Consider the following 6,000-nt stretch of genomic DNA (forward strand, 5'->3'; position numbering starts at 1 on the left):
CCCCACTGTGATCATACACTAAAGTACGGTGGCGTCCAAAAGGGAAGAAGATAGAGCAAAAGAGTCGCCAACAAGTTTTTAAGGAACTTGTAAACCGTTCACGAGGTGAAGGTTACACCCCTTAACGATCCAAGAGATCGCCAACTCCATAAGGTCATGAACCAAATAAGGGTTCGGGGATGATGGTAAAAATCCAACCTAAAAGAGATTGAACCTGCCCTAATAATAGGCCTCTACTTTATTCTGCTCGTATTCATGTGCGCTTTCTGACTAACATACAATCAATAGGATTAACCCTAAATCTGTTTAGTCTATGTTGGTTGAATTTAATGCACAAATAAACTATTATTGGCGATCACTTGAATTATAATCATATTAACCTTAAACAAGATTATTAATTATCTTATTAAGCGTGATTACAAGTACCAATTCCCTTTAAACATGCATAAAAAGGTGATCAAGCAATAAAGAATAAAAAATAATACATATCAAGCAACATAATAAATAATCAACATCATTAATAATAATAATAATCATAATCATGTTAAAGCATAGCAAGATCCTAGGCATGATACTAACAAGATTAATAACAAACCCTAGCATGTCACTAAGCAATAAAAATCAAATCTTTAGCCCTAACATGATACTAACATGAATTAATATTAGGAAGAATATAGGAAGCATCGTACTTTTAATCATACTTGATATTAAAGTTACCCTAGACATGATACTAGGAATCAAAATAACAATCTAAGCATGATTTCTACATCATAATATCAATTAAACCATTAAAGTACTTACCCGGATGTCTCGTACCTCTTTCTAATAACAAAATACACACGTTAGTAACTTCAAGGAAAATAATAATCAAAACAATTAAACTAAATAATTAAAAGAGAGATTTGGGACCAAACCCTCAGAAATTAAAACCTTTCACGTCTAGGGCGAAGGCAACTTCGAATATGGCTAAGTGTTTCTAGATCTTGTGAATGCGGAATTTTGTATTTGAAAACAAAGTTTAGAAAAGAGAGAGAATAATAATCAAGAAAATCTTGATGAGAGTTGGTGATTGAAAAAGGGGAGATATGACCTCTATTTATAGGAAAAAAGAGGGTCGAAGAATTAAGAAAAGAATCCAAATTCGAATCGAAATAAAACTCGTAGACAGCAGTTTTTACGGATTTTGTTTTTATCATATCTTTTGATCCAAGAATAGGAATAAAATGAATAAGATGTCATTGGAAAGATCTTGAAGTCTACTGTCTAACCCAATTAGAATCAGATTAAAATATGTTTTAGAATAAAAGATATGAACGAAATAGTGAGACGGTGTCAGTTTTGGATAGAGTTTGATATCTTATTCATATCTTTTCCGTTATAGCTCGAAATTATTATTATAATATATCATTGGAAAGATAATTTCAAGATCTATCCAACCATATAAAATTTGGATAAAAAATATGAGGCACGAAAATAATATCTGACTGTCTTTGAACATGTTTAAATCCGAATAGAATTAGGACTTTTAAAAAGGAAAGTTTTATAAAAAAGGAAAGTTTATATTTAAATCAAATTCCTTAATCTTATCTTTTCAAAAAAGGATAATTAAAATATTTTAAAAACTTATAGAAGATTCTAATCAATTCTAATTAGTTTAGGAATAGGATTAAACCTTTGGACCCTCCTCATGATCATTGGGTCGTAGGTAAAATCCGGTTTGGGCCCAGTTTAGTATTTTGGCCATAACTTCCTCAATATTCATCGGAATTGGGCTTATAATATATCGTTGGAAAGGTCTTTTCAAGACCCATCCAAATACACCACTATTGGACCCTTATCATGGACCAAAATAAACTGGAATGGACGTTTTCATAAAATAGAGTGGGTTTTCGAAAACAGAAAGAAAGAATTTTAACAAAAACTAACCGCAACACTAGACTTTTCACACTTTCACCTTATTTGATTATGGTTCGACGTGAAAGGTATTCATCACTGGGTTTGGTTTTGGGGAGACACAAATGAGTGTCTACAGAAGCCCCTACTTTGACTGAGTTTGGAGAAACGCAAGTTTCGAAAACGAAAGCCAAAGTATCGATAGGGACGGAGAATGATTCAGAACGTTCTGCGATCCTAAATCAATCTTATAACGCCGGTACCTGCAAAACTAGCATTAGTTAAATAGATAAAAGAGTTAAGAAACGCGTATCTTGCACCGTCGAGCACACGTCTCTGAAAGTAACCGATTTTCTTTGCTGTTGTTGTTTTGATGACCTCCTGCAAGCTAGAGAATGCCATCCCGCTTGAAAACTGCTACGCCTATAACTGCTTCCAAATTAGAAGATTGCTTCTCTTGAAACTATCCTCTCCGTAATGATAATATTCCACATCCTAGGGAACATCATCGAAGATTATTTCTCTTGAAACAATCCTCATCCGCATTGATAACATTCCACGTCCAAAGGAATACTATCGAAGATTGCTTTTCTTGAAACAATCCTCAGTTGTTTGTGATAACTCTCCATAATCCAGGGAACGCCACCTTGCTGTTTCGATGTTCACTCGTCTCTGAACAAAGAGCTTCTTTTTTATATGTTCACGCGTCTCTGCACGAAGAGCTTCTTTTTCCCGCTGTGATAGTCTTCGAAAAGATCACTGCTTCTTAATGTTTGCTATGCCAGTACGTCGGCGCTTTGCTGCTTGTGAACCAGTATGTCGGTGCTTTTGCTGTGATGACAATCCTCTTTTCTTTGGGAATAGTTGCCAACACAACTCTTGTATGATGTATGACAATCCGATTTAGGGAAAGTTGTCAATGCTACGTAACAATCCATCCTTGGAAATGTTGTCACGATGAAGCGACAATCCGTACCTCGAAAAATTTGCCAAAATCCAATCTTTGGAAAAGTTGCCAATGCTTCGTAATAATCTTTCATAAGAACTTTGCTACGATCGACAATCCACATCTTGGAATATAACTCTTAAGAGCAATCCACCTTGGAAATTTGCCAACGTTGTGCGACAATCCTTTTGGGAAAATATTGCCACTATTGACAATCCGCGTCTTGGAACACTTGCAAAAAAGAGTCGACCGACAATCCACTTCGGGAAAATTTGCCACTTACTGAAATGAATGACAATCCACGTTGAGGAATTTTTATCGAAATTTATGATGAGTAGAGACCTACAACCATCCTTTGGGAAATTTTGCCATAGGGAACTGGGTGCATGACAATCCCATCTCGAAAAACTTGCCAACGAGCCGATGAACGTATGACAATCCGAACTTGGAAAAACTTGCCAATAAAAGAAGGAGCACGACAATCCACGCTTGGAAACTTTGCCAGAGATGACAATCCAATCTTGGAAAAATTGTCGTTGAAGAAGATGCACGACAATCCATTTTTGGAAATATTGTCAGTTGGGGATGACAATCCAATTTTTGGAAAGCTTTGTCGTTTAATAAGAATGCGCGACAATCCATATTTGGAAATATTGTCGTTTGAGTGCTTTCTTTTGAATCGATTGTAATGAGCCAGTGTTTTAGGCGCTTAAGCTAAGTGAGACGATCTATTGTCACGTCAATCACTTACTACGATTGTAATCGAGCCGACTACTAATCATGTCAAATTGCTTATAGGGGCTAACTAGCGTACCAAGGAACCCGAAATTGCTGCATGAGGTTGAAATCACCTTTCTGAGAGGCTTCGAGTTCTGTCGTTGCTGAAATATCTCTGGCGCCAAGAATTGGAGTAGGGTCTTCCCTATTCTGCTGCACCTGTATTTATTTTTGACTATAGAACTTTGCCAATCTTTTTAATCATCTTAGGGTTGACCTAAGGTTTAGCATTGCTTGACTCATTGACTTAACACGACTCAAGGCATAAACTGGATTCGATATGTTTGACTGACTCGAGGTTGACTCGACTCGAAGTGTTTGACACATGTATTAGACTCAAATCAAAATGATATGACACGACATGACTCAGTGTGTACATGACTTGTGTGTGCATTGTAATGTGATCGTGCGACTCGAAAATGCAGAAAAGCAAAAATTTTCCGTCATTTTGTGGAGGGTACCGACTTTCTCCCGAAAAGGAAAGACGCGAAAAAGAATCGAAAGTTTGAAGATGCATGTTGAATGAGCTTAGTCAAATGTCATTCGATACTATCTCTCAAGGTGCAAGGATTAATCCATCCTAGGCTATCTCAATGGTTGACTCCATGATGAAAGTATTTGGGTAACTTAGGCACGGAGGCTAAGTACTTCATGCTTCGTGATGCAATGACAATTATGAGTGATGAGTGATGCGACAAGGCATGCTTCAACGTTAAGATTTCATGACAAAGGGTTCCTAAGGGAAATATATTTGGTCATGTATGTGTGATGTGTGTGATAGTGACACTAAAGTTAGGCCGCAAGAGCTAAGTGTGTGGAAAAATATATTATTGAAAAGAGTCAAATGGTGGTGACTCTTAGGCTAGGTAAGCTAATGATGTAGGGATCAAGCCCCCAAGTCTAGCTCTAAATGAATAGGGATGAGCATTGGAGATCCCTTGATATGATCATGGTGCAAGTGTGTGAATGTGAATATGAATGCATGTTTATTACGGCCACACCTCGATGTGAGGTTGCCTACGTATCCGTTAGGAATCAGGCCGAACGTAGCTCTAGCCAAACCTCGCACAAGTGTGTATACCTCAAAAAGGTTTTTTAAGGGTTGTAACGTGGTTAGGCTAAAGGCTAAAGAAGAAGGGGATAAAGGCTCAAGACCCTAGACAAGCCCCCAAGGTGTGCAACCTTACTTCTGAATCTTTGTATTTTCATGCTTGAGGTTTTCTACTCTTTTTTTTAGCTCTTTCTTTTGCTTTAGCATTTATTTTATTTTTATAAGTGTGGGCAATCCCGATCATGCGGTCTATCACTCACTTGGCATTCATGTTTCTCAGGCACGGTACCGAGCACTCGATAAGAGACGCAATCTGAGACGTGTTCTTATCGAAGATATTTTCACATCAAAGACATTGGAACACTTACCCTTTTGTACACTTGTTTTCGTTTTTTTATTATTTCTTATTTTTTGTTATTGCTTTCTTTTGAATTTGCTCAAGCTCTCTTTAGGAATTGCATAAGTTGCACGCCATCCCATCCCAAGGTTAGGTAGATGTAGGTTGAAAAAAGAAGGGTCTATCGTTAGACGAGGCTCAAAGTGGTTTATGAAGAAAGGATTTGTAAATTGAAAGGTGAAAGGAGATATGATGTGGCTACAAGGGGTGCCTCAAATCATTGGTATACCTTGTGCTTAATTCGACATGGATATTTTTTTTTTTTTTTTTTTTTGCAATGCAATGTGATGATCATATGCAAGGAAATAAATGCTCATTTTATTAAAAGGGAAAAAGGAAAAAATCCTATTAGTCTAAAAGAAAAATAAAAGGTGCCTATGCTAGACTTATTGGGGAAAAGAAAAAATGAAGAAGAAATAGAAAAAGAGGTCACGAAATCTTGTCGTTGAAGCTCGCCTCTTCTCTTGTGTTGTTTCATCATTACCCTCATTTTTTGTTTGTCAATCACATGACTCAAACTCGATTCAACACACATGGATGGAGAAGGTGAAGAAATATGGAAGAATGTGAAGAAGATTTAGGTGGAGGGATGTGAAGAATTAAGAATAGAATGTACCCCCTCAACTCAAGTGACGGAAAAAACCGACTCATGCATGAACCTAAGACATGGCCATGGTGATGTATACTCAAAGTGTGTGCTAATACTAGTGAGTGTAGGTGACATGTTAAGACTCGTGTTATGACCATGTGGCTAGACTATGTAACTAGACTCAAGCAAAGATTAAGTAAAGACTTCACGTATATGCATTAAACTGGACAGACTGTGGTATTTTAGTCATAAATTTTTATCTGCGACTCTGATTGGAATGAAACCAACGCAAAATTAAAGATAAAACTCGGGGCTATAGATCCATAGGCTGTGCGACTCGTAGTTCT

Source organism: Chenopodium quinoa, unplaced genomic scaffold (assembly GCF_001683475.1).
Source record: "Chenopodium quinoa cultivar QQ74 unplaced genomic scaffold, ASM168347v1, whole genome shotgun sequence".
NCBI lineage: Eukaryota > Viridiplantae > Streptophyta > Magnoliopsida > Caryophyllales > Amaranthaceae > Chenopodium > Chenopodium quinoa.